The following is a 16,060-nucleotide window of genomic DNA, read 5'->3' as shown; positions in this document are numbered from 1 at the left end:
ATTGACTACGCAGTGAAAGAGTCTAAGGAAGAAAACTAAGGACTTGTATACCCGTTGTTTTATTTTAGAAAGAAGGTCAAGAACGACAGCCTTTCATCCCAACCAGCCAGGAAACCAGAACCATAAGACCTGTCTGAAACCATGTTGGGAAGTAACAGCATGAAGTCATAAACACATACATGGACATCCTGCAAACCTGTGACTGAAGTCACACTTGGTCATCCTACAAGACAATGCCACAGCAATAATTCCAAATCCAAGGTTCTTCTACTTGAAACACAGTATCTGCATAGCACCTACGTTGGAGACATCACGACACATAAAGAACGTCAGAAGGGAACCGCATACTAGTGATCTGGTTTTGAGAAGTAATGAAATCCTGCAAGTCTTTGAAAAGGCTGTAGTGTCACAGGATTAGCTGTCTTGGTGCCAGGTCAGAGACAACCTTTGGGAAAACCAGCAGCATCAACAGACTGACTCAGCCTAACCCGACTTTAGCTCTACGCTTTCTCAGAGGTGCTTCAATGGATTTTGGGATTTGTAATCAAATTGATACGCACTTGCTCTAAAGCACATTGCTGCAACTGAAATAAGCAAGGCAAGAGAAAGTTTCTGTTAAGCACTAGATTGCTAAACAAATGTTTTCGCTTATCCTCACTTCAAAACAATAAAAATTTGCTACATAGTTTTAGCTCACCTTCCTTTCACTGAGCTAAATGAAACGTTCAGTTTTTCATAGGCTCCTGGTTCCCTACCAACACTCAGCAAACCTTCAAATTATTTCATATTTTTGACAGGTATGTCACAACCACTTCTATAAATAAACTCTTAACCACAACATCGCAAGTCCCCAAATGTTGCCTTTTTTCCAATAAATCAATAGAAACTCACAGCTGCTGCCTTTCCTTAATCCAGACAAGCCTTTCTCTCTACACTACAGAGAAGAGAAGCAAGGAGACTGTGGCTTCAGCGGACTGTAGCACTGTTTTCAGTCTAAGAACCAAGTTACCAGTTGTGGAGAAGGGAGGGGCATAAACATCAGAAAAAAAAAAAAAGAGGAAAAGCCAATTTGTAATAGTTATATCAACATGCATTTCTCTCTCACCCAACAACAGGGTTACTGAAACACAGTTACTTAGCCTGAGAGCTCTGGGTCAACAGCTTGGTCCTGCCATGGACTCAGCAGCTGACTTCAGGTCAAGGGTACTGTTTAATAAGGGAAATGGACATGAGCACCTCTCTAACCCCCAAAAGCCTATAAACATAGCCTTTTGGCTTTGTTACAAGCACTTTAAATGGAAAAGAAACAAACAAAAAAATCTAACTTGACTCATTCATTCCAGTCTTAAAAATAACCTCTACTCAACCAAGAAAAATTCTAATATTTGCATAATCCTTTTCTGTAAAGTAGTTCATAGCAACAATTAAAACAGCTTACCCTTCCGCACTCAAAGTTCTTGCCAAGGTACAGAGCAGACACTAATTCACACGTGGAACAGATCACTCATTTGTCAACATTTTTGAACCTCTGTTACTGCTGCTTTACAGTTTCTCATGTACTAGAATAAAAGGAAACAATGACAGATATTAGTTGTGAACTCGTGTATTATCAAAGCCCAGAAATTATTTTCTCATTTTAAGAAATATACTGCAAATAGCTTTATGAAAATACACTTCACACAAACTTTTTAATAGAATTCTGCTGGAAAAGTCTAAAACAGACTAGAATGCTGGGAGCAACAGAACTGTATTTTCAAATCGGAATTCTGATTAAAACATTTTCCCACAATTTCCTTATCCACAACCACCCTACATTGACAAAATAACCATTTAACACACAGAATAGTAGCTTGGCCATTTATTAATTTAATTCCACTAAATAAGTGATGCACGAGGCATGCAGCATTAGACCAAAACCCTCATCCTTTAAGGAAAAATTGATGGGTAGTCTCATGATAAAAAATCCCCTAAACATAAACCACAACTGCACTCCCACAGATGCCAGGAAATGTGTCTGTAGAAATGGTACCATATCTCGATTCAACGTAAGGAAGTTCTGTCCACTCTCCTGCAGAACAAGGAGCCAAAGAAGTCTGCTCCTGCTCTGTTCCTGGTTTTATCAGAATGCCATCTGGTCCTTCCTAAGCAACCGCCCTTCAAATTATTTCATATTTTTCACAGGTATGTCACAACCACTTCTATAAATAAACTCTTAACCACAACATCGCAAGTCCCCAAATGTTGCCTTTTTTCCAATAAATCAATAGAACTCCTTGATGTTCTCCATTTTAAAATATTTACAGAGTATTTTAAAATACTCTTACCCTCTTTACTGAGCATTTGGATGAGCCATACCAATTTAAATCTTGATTTTTTTGATGATTCTCTCCAAGGTGTTTAGTTACACTATTCCCTTCAATCCTCTTGGATCTGTTAACTTTCAGGTATCGAGATATCAAGACCTGGAATTTCAGCTATTCAGCAAGGGAATATTACTTCCCTGACCCATGAAATGCATAAAGGACTCTAAACCTTCGATACGTTCCTTTCACTGGTCTACCTTTTGCTGTCTTAGCGTAAAACCTCATTTTTGTGAGGAATATGAATTCCTGCTATTTCTTTTCCTTCATTTGTTGTTTCTCTTTTTCATTCCTCTTTTCCTGACATGGTTGTTTGGCGTTTTCCCCCGTCACTTTAAGAAAAAAAACCTTCATCACATGATGCAGTCCTTCCCCCACCTTGTACCATTTCATCCACTGTCACAGTATTCTTCATTAGTTCTCAACTGAATTTCACCTAAATCAATCCAATAAATTATGTTTTCCCTTTTTCTTAAGTTATTAGTCAAGGTGGCAAATAAAACCAGGAGACACCAATGCCTCTGATTTGATATATCATTACCTTTTTTTTTTTTTTTTTTTTTTACACTCAGTTGTGGTCAAGAACCACAAAGCTCTTGCATTCAAGGATTTTAAAATAATGTTTCAGATATAAATTGGGGCAGCACAAATGTGAAAGGCTTTTCAGCTACAGCACGCAGCCCACCAAAATTACAGCTTGATACTTACTCCACTACAATAAATAAACATGTGATACAAGTGAAATAAACCACCCCAATTCTTTCATAATACAGCTCAACAGGACAGCCCCGTGACCTTTTCTCAACTTACCCTTTCTTGAAGGGCCTTGTTAACACCCACTAAGGCTAGAAAGGGTTTTACTACGGTCTGCTACTTGGTACTACCAACCACAGCTAGACCAGTTTATTTTGGCCCTACTACCCACAGGTACTCAGGAGAGGTTTCTGTTATTACCCTGCTATTAGCTCTCTACAGCCTGTCAGAGATAACACACCAAACGTTGAGATGTATGAATATTCTACTCAGTTGCATAAAGCCTGTTTGGATTTTTTTGCTTCCAAAGAAACAAAACACAGCTTGCACTTGCTGCCATCACCTGAGGTACTGAAGATACTAGAGTTATCATCTAGGAAAATTTAAAGAAAAATATGCAGCAAATAAGCGATGTATTCTTCAAGGTGAAATTGTAAATTAGGGTACAAAAGTGAAAATAAGTCAATAAAGGAAGTTCTTGATTACGCTGAACTTGTAGGGTTTTCAGTCTTTTCAGTGACTCAGCTAAGGATGGCAACCTTTACCTCCCCCCAAGACTCTAAGCAGCTTCATTTGGGTTTTAAGTACTCTGAACTGTTTTGCAAGGGTGAAGTAGTTTTCTTGCTATTTCTCTCCTTTTTATTAAAAATAAAGTTCTTCGGGTTTTGTTTTGGTTTGTGCCTTTCAACCATACTTGTCTATCTGTTTTCATATATTCTGTTCTCTTTTGACTGGGTCCCCTTATTTCATTCAAGTCAAATTTCAGACACTGGCTCACAATCTACTGCAATGGGAACAGGCTTGTCAGGGTTACTCAGCTGAGGGGTTGTTATTTTCAAGACTACTACAATATTCTGTTGTGTTTAAAATGATGATTTATAAGTATTCTGTTCCTTATCAAACATCTAATTCTTACTGCTAGAACATCCTTGTATCTTCACAGAAATGCAAGAAGACACAGCAACAAAACAGATCACAAACTTGATAGAGTGGTTGTAACTACCTTTTTGTAATTTTTGTCATCTCCAAGGCTTTATACCTTCACACATGCAGCTGATTTACGAAAGTGAAATTCTCAAGTTTTCACTGTGGTCTCGATTCAATAAGAAAGTTAAGCTCATATTAAACTTTAACCTCCGACTGTCTCCACTGAAAGCTAGCCACACAATCAAATATTACTCAGATCTAGACCTAGATTCTCACCTAAAGTTTACTGTAGGTAAAGGCACGTTTTATTGATTTTGTTTTCCTAGTGAAGAAGCAGAATAGCATCAGAGGCAAAAAGGCTTCAGGATCTTGCACCAGGTGCTTACTTCTTCTATTTATGCTACTAAGGACTAAAGTAAGACCTACCAAACAAAATCTACTGCCTTTGACAACTAACATTCAAAATAATTTCATCCAGCAAGCTGCTGATAGTATCAGCTATCTATGTACTTCAAAATAATTACCAGTGGTTCAGCAAGTTCATTAACGGAATCCTTTAACACTCAATAGGGTATGCCCTTCAGACATGCTGATCCGTACTGTTTGCGTATACCACACATTCATGACCATTTTCTAAATCAACAAGTTAGTAGAAAAATATCACAACTTTCTCCCATAAACCTCTAGTTAAGAAACAATAAGCCCTCTGAAAAACAACCCTGACAAAAAAAAATTAAAAAAGAAAATGTGAAAACAAATCTCATTTGCCAGTTTGCCTCTCTTTCTATAATTAGCAAGAATTCATTCTGCCTTTCATGCTCTTCCTGTAATTTGGTAAGTTAAGTCCAAGAAAGACCTAGAAAGTACCGCTAATCATCTAGTACACTAGTAGAATAAAAGCCGAGTGCTAACACATCAGAAACATTTTCTAACAGGCTGTATATTGCACCGTGTTATCATTTCACTGCCTTGCTGTTCTGCCAAACACAATGTGTGTCAATTTTAGTAATTACGCAATATACCACGCTCACCTATTTCACTTGCTTCTATTGTGCTTTTATAGGAATACCAAGACAATAAATGCTGAGAGCCATTTGTGTAAGAGTATGTTCTGGAGTTACAGCACACAAAGATTTTCTCCCTTGATGTAATATGAAATGTATCCTGCACCATTTCACCACCACAACAGTACTGAACACAACAAGCGAATGCTATACCCTCACACTGATGCTCGATTTCTTAAATTTTTCTTAAAAAAAAAGAAGCAAAAGGTAGCAAAGTGGTAATTTCAGCTTTTGCAATAATATATTTTTGCTTCTATTCCAAATCTGTAGCATTTATGAGTTTAATATTTCAGACAGAAGATAAAAACATTCATCTATTCCACATGTAATGACTCTGTGGCTCTACTTGAGCCTGTACCTTCTTGAGCCAAGCACTTTCTGTCTCCCTGAAGACAGCAGAAGCTCTAAACCCTCAGGTCCCCCCTCTGCAAACTCAGTTTTTAAAGACAACAGCCACTCTAACATTTTCTTGTCTACTGACGCAGGATCCAACCCAGAAAACAAGTCTGAAACACATATTTAAGTGCCATTCACACCTACATTGACATGTCACTCATCAGATTCAAACCCCGCTTAATAAAAAAAACCACAAAAGAAGTTTAAACACTTTTACTTGCCTCTCTGTACTTTTTCTTGTAACTATACGGTAGCAGTATTCCAACTGTGCTTTCCACATTAAAAGCAGAACAAGAGAAAGGTCACAGGACACTCCAGAAGGCAACACTCATTAATGCAGCGTTCAATGTTGGATCAGAAGGAGCAATGGAACTGGGAATCACTGACCCAATGGCTTTTTGCTTATTTGCAGGTCATCCTGCAGTGCCTGAAGCCACTGACTTAGCTGCCTGCCAGCAAACTGTTATTCAGAAACTCATTCATACTGCACTGTTCACAGTCACTGTAACCAGTATTTCAAGAATTACATTTATAGAACAGCTCTCAGTAGAAGGAATGTGATATGCAGCAGAAACTTAAGGCAATTCACTGGCTATATTCAAGGCACAAACATTTCAGAAATGCAGAGAGGTTCTGAAACTGAAATTATTAAAGACATATAAGTCCCTTTGCCGTGGTCTGTTCCTGTACAGAAGCCAACAATCTGTTTCATGGTACAGCAGTAGCTCTTCAGCTTCAAGCTGTTGGCAAAACAGCATTTGTAACATTGAGTAGCACGACCTTTCCTCATTTACACCTTCTGATCACCATAATAACAATAAAAATATTTATAAATGCACTATATATAAAAATTTTAAATATTTTTTTCACTTACGCCTGCCAAAAGATTTGGCAATCATGCATAGGTCAGTACTACCCACGTCATACAATAACACACGGCAAGGGAAGCATACGGAAGAACACGGCTATTGGAATACATTCCAAATTACAGAAGTCACAGTATGCAGTGTGAGTTCTTCCTAAATATTCTGGTTTTACTCTGCCCTCAAGAGAGGGAAGACGCCTCTTCATAATTACAGCTTAATGGAAGCTATGCCAGTTTCAGAAGACATCAAATAGCATTTAGTCAAGGCTATAAAACCTGTACAATGTACAGTGTGCTTGACATCATCTCAGAGCAAACTGTTCCAAAACATTTAAACTTTGCACTTTGAAAACTCTTGGATGAATGTCCACACTTGTCCCAGTGGACATATACAGCACACCTGGTAGAAACACACTTATCTTAATTAAACTATTAAAAAAAAAACTTTCCAAACCTTAAACCCACATGAAATGAAACAGTCTCCACAGCCCCCAACAGTCTCAACTAATCTCCCCTTTCCAGCTTTGGTTACACCCATCCCTGCCAGTCTGTCTTCTTCCGTTCACAGACGCATCCCCCATTGCATTCATACATAACTTCAGCGTGAATAATACTCTTTCTTTTACAAAATACTTTACATTCTTCTTCTGCAGGGTCATGAGAATAATTTTTATAGATATTCTGCTTCAGCAGATGTAGAAAAGAACCTGATATTTTTTAGATAGGACCAAAAGTCTTCCATCCCTCAGCACCTTGGCATCTATGTACATCATATTACAATTGGCTTTACTTAGCCATAAACTTATGCTGACAATACAGGGTATTTTTAAATCTTGGATCTGTGGTGTGATGTGATATGATCTTGACTAAATCGTAATGCTAACACATAAAGGCCTAAAGTAAACTCTAAAGTGGGGGACAAGAGAAAGCAAAGGTGAAGTACTCAACAGAATTAAAGCCACCCTGCAATATAAATGTTACAGTAGCGCCATAAATTAATGAGCTACGGCAGATTAAGTAAGGAAGCAGCCAGAACATGGATTAGGTAACAGCAATTCTATTCAAGTTGAAAAGAAATATCTTGAGAAGTCCAACGTTTGTCTAAACAACCTGTTTCCATGCAGTCTTTAAAAAAAGGGGAAGGGGGGGGCTTTCAATACTTTGATGTGGTGATAAGAGCTTTCAAGGAAATAAAAATGAGGAAAACACTAAGTACAAAAATCAAAACCCACTAAGCCAAGTTCTTCTCTTCAGGTTAATTCAGGGAACAGTGCGTTAGGGTGCTTCTCAGAGGAGAGCAGCTCTGACTTTTTACAGTTCAAAGTGACTTTGTCCTCTATACAAGGAAAAGACCAGGGAAAAAAATGTTAAGGGTTAAGTAAATTCCCAGATTAGACCCAGTCATTTCCCAGACTCTAAATAAGAATGTATTTGCAAAGATGAAACTAAAGATGCAGGCATTCTTAAACACAGAAGAAACATTAAAGTAGAATACCATTTAACTTCTCTGTATTAGAGAAATTTATCCCAGGGGATATTGTGAAGGTCTCCAAGAATAGAGAAATGAGCAATAGATATAGCCCTATCACACGATGTAATGGCTATTTTATTCCTACATTTTAATTTATGCCCAAATAACAGTTCGAAGCTTCCTGGCTAATCCGAATTACTCTACTCGGCACCGACAATCCAGCTATGACTCACTGACTAGTCTCCACTGCTGGGATGGGGGATGATCTTACTACCAGAATGAACAAAATAGTCAACGAACCCATCTTCTTTTCAGACAATACATTTCATATTTTGTTTTCCTTAATAATGTCATGAATTTGTTCTCTGCTTGTTCTCTTATTCTTCCCACTAAAAATCAATAATGGAGAAAACATGACAATTTACGTGCTACAGGTGTGCTGGACAAGAGAAATTGTCATAAAAACACAAAAGAACAACGAAGCATAAAAATCAGGCAGGCCAGTGACTTGAGAGTTAAGATACTATGCTTATCTCTTATCCAACCATTAAATGTCACCCAGCCAGACCTCGATTACTGACCCAGAGAATGGAGACTGTATGAACCCACCCAATAAGCTGAACAACTAAGCAAAACACTCCTGGAAAAATCAGAAAGAGACTCACAGGAGTTTTCCACTATTGGTAGCCAGTATTTATTTTGGAGGGAAAATTAAGTAGAGAAAAGTGACAAATTAAAATATGTTTTTCTGTATGATAAGTATCAAGTATGAATACAAGTCTTTTAATACTATATCTCATTTCTTAATTTTAACCTTCTCCAAAATATTTGTAAGAAACTGAATCAGAAGAGTTACCAAACAAGAACTCCACACAGTTCTACTGTGAAAACTAATACTTGCCTTACAATGGACAATGGCAGCCTGGAGTTCATTATTTAAGAAATTATCACAAGTTTTTCCTCAACAGCCAGCCTTTACACACATACAAACCCCTTATTCTCATGTAAGCCGATCTTGCAGATACACATACATATGACAGCTGTTTTCAAACATAAACACAAAAGGTTTGTCACAATACACTTTAATGCATATTATAAAAGATGCCACACAAACACTGAACTCACTGACCAGCTAATACTTATATTCCTGCTAGGAAAGAGCAGGACAAGATATTTTAACAGTGTCGTTGAAGAAAAAGCAAACCAAAATATTCATCTGTCAGAATTTTGTAATTCACATGGAGATTTTAAAAAAGCTTTCCTGATTTATACCCACATGCTAGCTCCAAAACACCTGCAAGATTACCTTCAAGCAGATCACGACAGTCTCATGAGATCGAAAGAACAGTAATAAATCAGCGCACTGATTCACTAAAAAAAAAAAGCATAAGGCAGTGAATTACGTTTCCTCATGTCTGAGGAATGAATAAAAGGAGTATATACACACACAAGCACATACACTTGCGTGTGTATACACATGCACAGAGCATCAATATACAATTTGTCTGCGTTGTACACTTCCGTTTACAGATCTGAACGTTCTTGGGTACTGTTCCCAAGAGAGCCCCAAAAGCAGGCAAGCCATCTCTCCTTCAGCTGTTTACTCCTTTCCCCTTCACATTTGAGTAGGGATGAGACAGGGAGAACAATGCAAGGCTCAAAAGCTGTTCTTTTGCAATCAAGAAGCACGAACATCTTGATTTAGGAGCTGGGGTTTGGAATTCTTTCCTCTGCACACTTTATAATGTAATTATAGTATTGCTTCTTGTTGAACATGAGTCATGCAACACCACTTTGTTTTCTGTGGACTCAAGCGTACGAGGACGCCAAGAGCCAGAGCTCCGCGCTGACAGTAAAAATACCGCTGCCTTCAAGAGCAGCTTTGCCCTCTGAGGCTGTTCTGCACTGCGCTGGATTTATTCCCTCGGGATCCTTTTTCATTGCAAAAAAAGGTTTATATGGTCACCCTGTGTAGTGTGGGATTTACCGTTTGCTGAGAATGGTTTCCTCACACGGCTGCTATAGCCTGGTAAGTTCCAAGTACTGCTTGCATTACCCAGAAACACTGCCCATGCACATCCACTGCAGAATTACGAGGCAGATGGAGTCAGCCCAGAGTGTATCACGCGCACCACGCAGACAAAAGCAGCCTCTACAGCAAGAAACACCAGTGATGCCTCGAGGACACACTGCAGATGCATCGACTAGGAAATTTTGTGCAGAGATAGGAAAGTCACCTATCACTGTAAAATAATGAGTCAAACATTCAAGAAGAGCTGTTAAATATTTCATGGGAAGCCTCATGAAACATCGCTAACAAAGGGAGATGAAAATAATAAAAAGCCCCAAACACCACTTTAGTTGTACTAAGCCAGAAATCAGTGTGTACTCCAGACACTGTTACCCCAGTAAGAAAACAAGATAGCGATTATAAAGATTGTCTAAAGATAGATACAAAGCTAGGATGGAGCTAGAGACAGGGAAGGTGGAGAAGAGACACAAACAAGTTCAATTTAATTGCTGGAAGGGCGAGCCGGGGGGGGGGAATCTATAGTAGATAACTATACTAAATTGATTCCCCCACCCCACAAACTCTTGGGAAATATTCCTTTTACATTTCAGGAAGACAATCTTGTGTTTTAGACGTTAAGTAACAAAGCTGAGACTTGAGTGAGGAATGCCAGAAAAGTTTTCCAGTTTGCTAAACTGACATGCAAGTGGAAATGTAAAGCTGTGGTTAGGTTCAACTACCTATCACACTAATTATTCACGCCTGAAAGAGCTATGTTTGTCAGGCTTTACTGAAGTCCAAATTGCAATACACAAATTAAGATTATTTTGAACTAGCCAACACATAAACCTCATCACATGTCCTAACGTCTCTTTTTAATGGGACTTCAAAATATCTGCACATCAGAGGCAATCCTATGTTCAACCTCACAGGCCTCCTCAGACCTAAAAACATATTTCAAGTTTGAGGCACCAAGGTGTCATATAGGTTAAGCCTTAACTTTTCAGCAAGCACTAAACTTTGCTCTCAGACTCACAGTGGTTCATCACTTAGAACCTGTGAAAATGCAGAGCACTGACTGACACCACTCCTGAGCCCCAGAGGAACAGTCACATCACTACATTTAAGCAACCAGATACACTGATTTTTCAGCGCAGGTTCCCTGCATCTGGCAGTTCCATAAAAACACAACCAAAACTAGAATTCAAACTTTTCTCTGTAAGTGTGGAATTTGCTTTTCTCAAGCTGATTTAAGGAATCACATACCCTGCTTTTTTCCTCCTGCTGGGATGGCAATTTTGATTAAACACTCTGACAAGTTACTCATTTGGGGCCAGTTTTAAAGAAAAGAAATGTTTTTATCCAGTGATAAAAGTTTGATGACGCTTGTGATTTATAAAAAAATCATTTAACTAAGGCCAGGTTACAGATGACAGCTTGCCTAAATCCATGCAGGCCAGAGCTGCATAAAACAGAATAACTTGACCATCACAGCCCTTGAAAACATGGTTTATGATGATTTAATCTTTCCACAAATGAGTGTAGAAAGAAAACAGAACTGTCATGCCTGGAAAATAAAATTGCCAACAAAAATATTGTAGCCTGAGTAATTTTCTAAATGGCCATATTACTTCTCAATAATAAAATACATGTGCTCCGTATCCAGAGGAAAAGTAGTGAGCAAATGCATTGAACATTAAAATACAATTTAGTTGAACTCTTCCATCCTCGGCTTAAGATTAAGAGGTCCAGATCATACGATACTCAATCCCAACTGAAATGTCTCTCTTAACATAACATAGATAGCAGCCACATACTGATATACAGTCAGTCAGTCACCTTTGGAGCAACTGACAGTGACATTATTCCATATGGGAAAATACCCTCAGTACAGAAATTTTTCAAAAGATAAAATTTATATCTTGCGATACATTAGATATAGCTACTTTAATTGCTGCTGTTATCAAAACTCATGAATAAAAGTGATGTCAACATCTGCTGATTCAGTAACATTCGGGATCATTCATCAAAAATGCCTTCATTATTAAAGCTAGAGAATTTTGTACGTTGACGCTCAACCAACTGCTAAGGATTGGCAGAGTTCAGAGATTAGCCCCTGCCATCTGCATATGAATATGTATCCAGCATTCACTTGATTAATTAAAAAAAAAAGTTACAGTGATTACAACTGAAACATACAGAGCATCATGTAAAGAAAGACTAAGAAAGAGGTTTCAGCCCGCAGGATTCCTCCATCAGATACAATGACACTGCCGGAACATACGCTGACCCTCCAGATACTCCGCAGCCCATCACTTCTAATCAAGCCTTCAAACAAATATTATCAAATCAGGACGGACAGGCTGCGACACTGGCAGTTGCCAACATGAAAGAGTAACATTAGCAAATCTGTCTTAAGTCAAAAACCTCATCCAGCTCCCAGGAAAAGCTGTAATTTGAACCACTATCTCTGCCTAAAAATCGGAACTTACACGATTCAGACTGCGGAATGATTCCCTCCCTTAGCTATTCTGCGATCACGTAGTGAATGCTGCTGCCACATCCTCCTCACAAAACATCTTCACTTGGGCTTTCAGACTGTCTCACACATTAAGTTCCCACAACTTACATCTCTGCTGGGCTGTAATGCTGTATCCCCTTAGATTTTTTTGAAAAGTTTCCTGTTTACTACTATTTCACAGACCTACACGTGGAAGCACTGTTGATTATATCACTTTTGCCACCCTCTAATGGTGTAAGCAGACCCTTGTACAGCCCTTCAGCCCCAGCCTGGACTTCCCTGATCTTTTATCTCACTTGAAATTAGAACCATTTGGAGCACATGGGGCCCTCCTCCCACAGCTCAGAACTTCTCCTGTGGATCAAGGTAGAGTGGACAGCATGGAAATCAAAGCCTTTGTCCCCTGCATGCTACCTCCAGAAGTCTTTCTATGTGCAGAACTCCACAGTTTTGAAAAAAGGTAACAGAAAAATGATAGGTGGGTGGGCAGGGAAGCAAGCCAGGTAGCTAAGTGGAATCATGAAGAAAATCAAGCTTAAGAAAATGGGTGAAAAATTTTCAAGTATCTGGTAAATAAGACTTTACTCTGGAAATTATAACTGTATTTCTCTACAGTGATCATAGCTTTTATAGATCTTCACAGTTACTCCACTCTTGTCTACACTCTGGGCGTTGGACACAATATTATCATCCACCATTGGCTGTATCCACTTTGTCCTTAATCACAGGCATGGAGCATCCAACCAACGGTGTGACACAAACCGTGACCGCCCTTGCAGATGGAAGCAATGCAAGCAATGAGGATGATGAGCTTCACTAGAAATCTGCGGGTTATACCAATATTGCAACAGCATCACATAGGGAAATTTACACCCACTTTCAAGCAAATCAGCTTGGTTGATGCAAGACATAGTAAGACTTCAGAACCATCGCTCAGCTTCACCCTGGATATTTCATCCTGTTTCTCAGGAGTAATCCAGGAAAGTAAAGAAAAAACAAATGTGCAAAACCAGAAGTTGCACAGCACAAGCCACGGAGTGCTGGAGCTGCAAGATTTTAGCATGCACATCAACTTCCTTGGCATTATCTCAAATTGCCCAGGCCACAGAGACATTCTCTTTAAGGAAAATCCTAATTGGCATTAGTCACATGTGGTGAATAACAGTTGACATGACTATGTAGACAATCTATTCTTTAAACTAAAAAACATTGCAGCATTGATTTATACGAGGTAAGATGGTAGCGAAGTTTATATACACCACATCAATTGAAATTTCAATCTTTAGGTATGTTTTAAATGTAAATAAGTAGACTGTATCCAGAAAAAGGTGACGGAGGCAATACAAAAAACAAGACTGCCAAACTACAAGCCTACATTTAATTATCAATCACTAAAATAGACTACATGGAAATACTTTGTGATTCACTGCATATTTTAATCTAAAATAGAGATACTGTATAGGTAGTTACACAATGGAAAAACTCCTTCAGTAAGAACAAGTAAAACAATTATCTTTTTTTTTTTTAAGTATTTTAGATGGATTTCTCAACCACATCATCAGATAAAGGTATTATGGTTTTTATATGTCTATAAGATGGTTACATTCAATTTTCATCTGAATTTTTAAAAGCTCTCACAGATTTATTTGCTAAACATATTCCACTACAAAAGCCTGTTTATCTCTAATCAGTGACCGAAAGCTAAATATACTCCAACTTTATTTTGCAAATCACATTACATAAAGCAAGGATAAGCCTAAATCATAGTGAAAAAATATATTAGATTGATAAAACCCTTTTAGATAAGAAGCTAAAAAATTATCCCTGAACCAAAGCTATTAATGGGATTAAATTTAAACATCTCTGACAAGTTTCAAGCAAAGTAAATTCTAGATGCCACCTACAAGAAACACAGCATTCCATATAACATTCTTTCAACACTGTACATGTTTAATCAAGGACCATATGGTCACCCTGAATGCAGATACTCAGCAACGCAAAGAGTAAAAGACAGTTTTACTCGATGCCATATATCACTACTCTTCCTCAAGGTCTTACCACTAAAGTAAGCACCTCCCATGATTTCCTGTGAAATAAGAGGCATCTTGTAGTATTTATGTGGATCTGGAAGGCTGTTTTCAGATTCCACTTACACTAGATAAAAATGCTTCCCTCCCCATCTTTAACTCCGTTACAGTAACGGCCTCTAGGAGATCAGCAAGTATCACTCCTATCAAGGCCACAGCTGTACTTCACATAGATATTCTCTGCAGTTTTAAGCAAACCCACTCACACTGGAATGAAGTGCGACATTCCCAGTCTGGCACAGGCAATGCACTTTATCTTACCCTGGGTCCCAACGCCTGCCTAACGTTTCCCACCAAAACAAAGTACTTGGTTTTGTCATAATTTGGACATGGTCACCCCTGCGATGGATGAAGAGGCCGAGGTATTGATGAGGTCATTTATCATTGTAAATGCATTCAGTCTGGCCTGTCACAGAAGCATAAAAATATGCACTAAGTTAATCAGGAGAGAAGATTAGGTACAGCCCCTTCCTTCCACTAAGACTTGTTTTGATCTTTTAAAATGGGTGAAAATTTTCTTTACAGAAACTCTAGTTAAGAGTTCTTACTGTTCATTATTCTCTGGCAAATTTATCTTCCCGAAATGTCACCCTGATTCTAGTGCTCATTTTTCAGTCAGTAACTGGTCTCCTCCCGTTTTCCTATTTGAAACCATTTTTCAGTCCATGCGCATCTTAAATTTTTCTCTCCTTTCGTTTCTTGGTTAAGACCTCTCTCTGTAGAGGTAAGAGAAATCACAACTGATGCTGACTGATGATGCAAGACAAATACCTGCAGCAATCCACAATTTCTTGATGGGAATGCTACAAGGACCTTGCATCTTGTGCCCCACAACAGGCTGCTGTTGCTGGCTTTGGACAGCGTACTATTCCAGCTAAACACAACTATGACGGAGTTCTGGTGATGTCATGCTTGGCAAACTCTAAGTAAGAGAAGATACTGCTTCTAAATGATCTCTAAGCACAATTCTGTTGTAAAAAGGTCCAAAAGTAGTACTGCGTGTACAAAGGGGCAGCCATTATATACTCAAAACCGGCATTGCTACTCCATAGTCTTCGATTAAGTCATTTATATAATATCATAACTTCAGCCCATGAGCATCTTCTGGCCAGGTTAGGATTTTAATCAACCCCTCCTTTCCAAATGAAGAACCTATTAGGTATTCTTTCTTTTGTTAACCTTTATGATTATTAAGCATACATCCTTAGAAAAAAGAGATAAAGGACATTCCTTATTATTTGCATATTACAGGTGTGTCTGCTTCAAACCCAGGTTCAAGCCTGTAACCATTCACTTCCCCACCAAGTACTACAAAGGGGAAAAGCCTGATGGACTCATTTGGACATTTCAATTTTGCTTTTCTTCAGAGTGTTGCTAGACATTCTGTCGTATTGCTTAAGATTGCATTGCCTTAATTACTTAAGTGCATTGCCTTTTCATGCCTAGAGGCACATTATATCACCACTCCTCCCCAAGCTGTTAATAAAATTCAGGTCATGCTTCAAAACTTTAGTCTTGCTACCATTTCCTGAATTTCATTAAGACACAATACTGTATTCACTTCCAGGAAGACTAATATAACATTATAAAAAGTTGTGTCTGGAC

At 38.4% G+C, this 16,060-nt stretch overlaps 1 protein-coding gene across 5 annotated transcripts in view; it reads right to left on the bottom strand.

Annotated features, from left to right (window-relative positions):
* Positions 1-16,060, bottom strand: part of GULP1 (GULP PTB domain containing engulfment adaptor 1) — a 161,261-nt gene that overhangs the window by 103,149 nt on the left and 42,052 nt on the right. For 4 of the 5 annotated variants that reach the window (XM_075430683.1, XM_075430680.1, XM_075430685.1 and 1 more), the window contains exon 2: positions 1,439-1,559. The exons of the other annotated variant lie outside the window; for it this stretch is intronic. The gene's annotated coding sequence lies outside the window, so the exon portion shown is untranslated. The remainder of the gene's footprint in view (positions 1-1,438; positions 1,560-16,060) is intronic. 5 annotated transcript variants of the gene reach the window in all.

The sequence above is a fragment of the Opisthocomus hoazin genome, chromosome 9 (genome assembly GCF_030867145.1).
Source record: "Opisthocomus hoazin isolate bOpiHoa1 chromosome 9, bOpiHoa1.hap1, whole genome shotgun sequence".
NCBI lineage: Eukaryota > Metazoa > Chordata > Aves > Opisthocomiformes > Opisthocomidae > Opisthocomus > Opisthocomus hoazin.
This window is presented reverse-complemented; position numbering and strand designations above follow the sequence as displayed.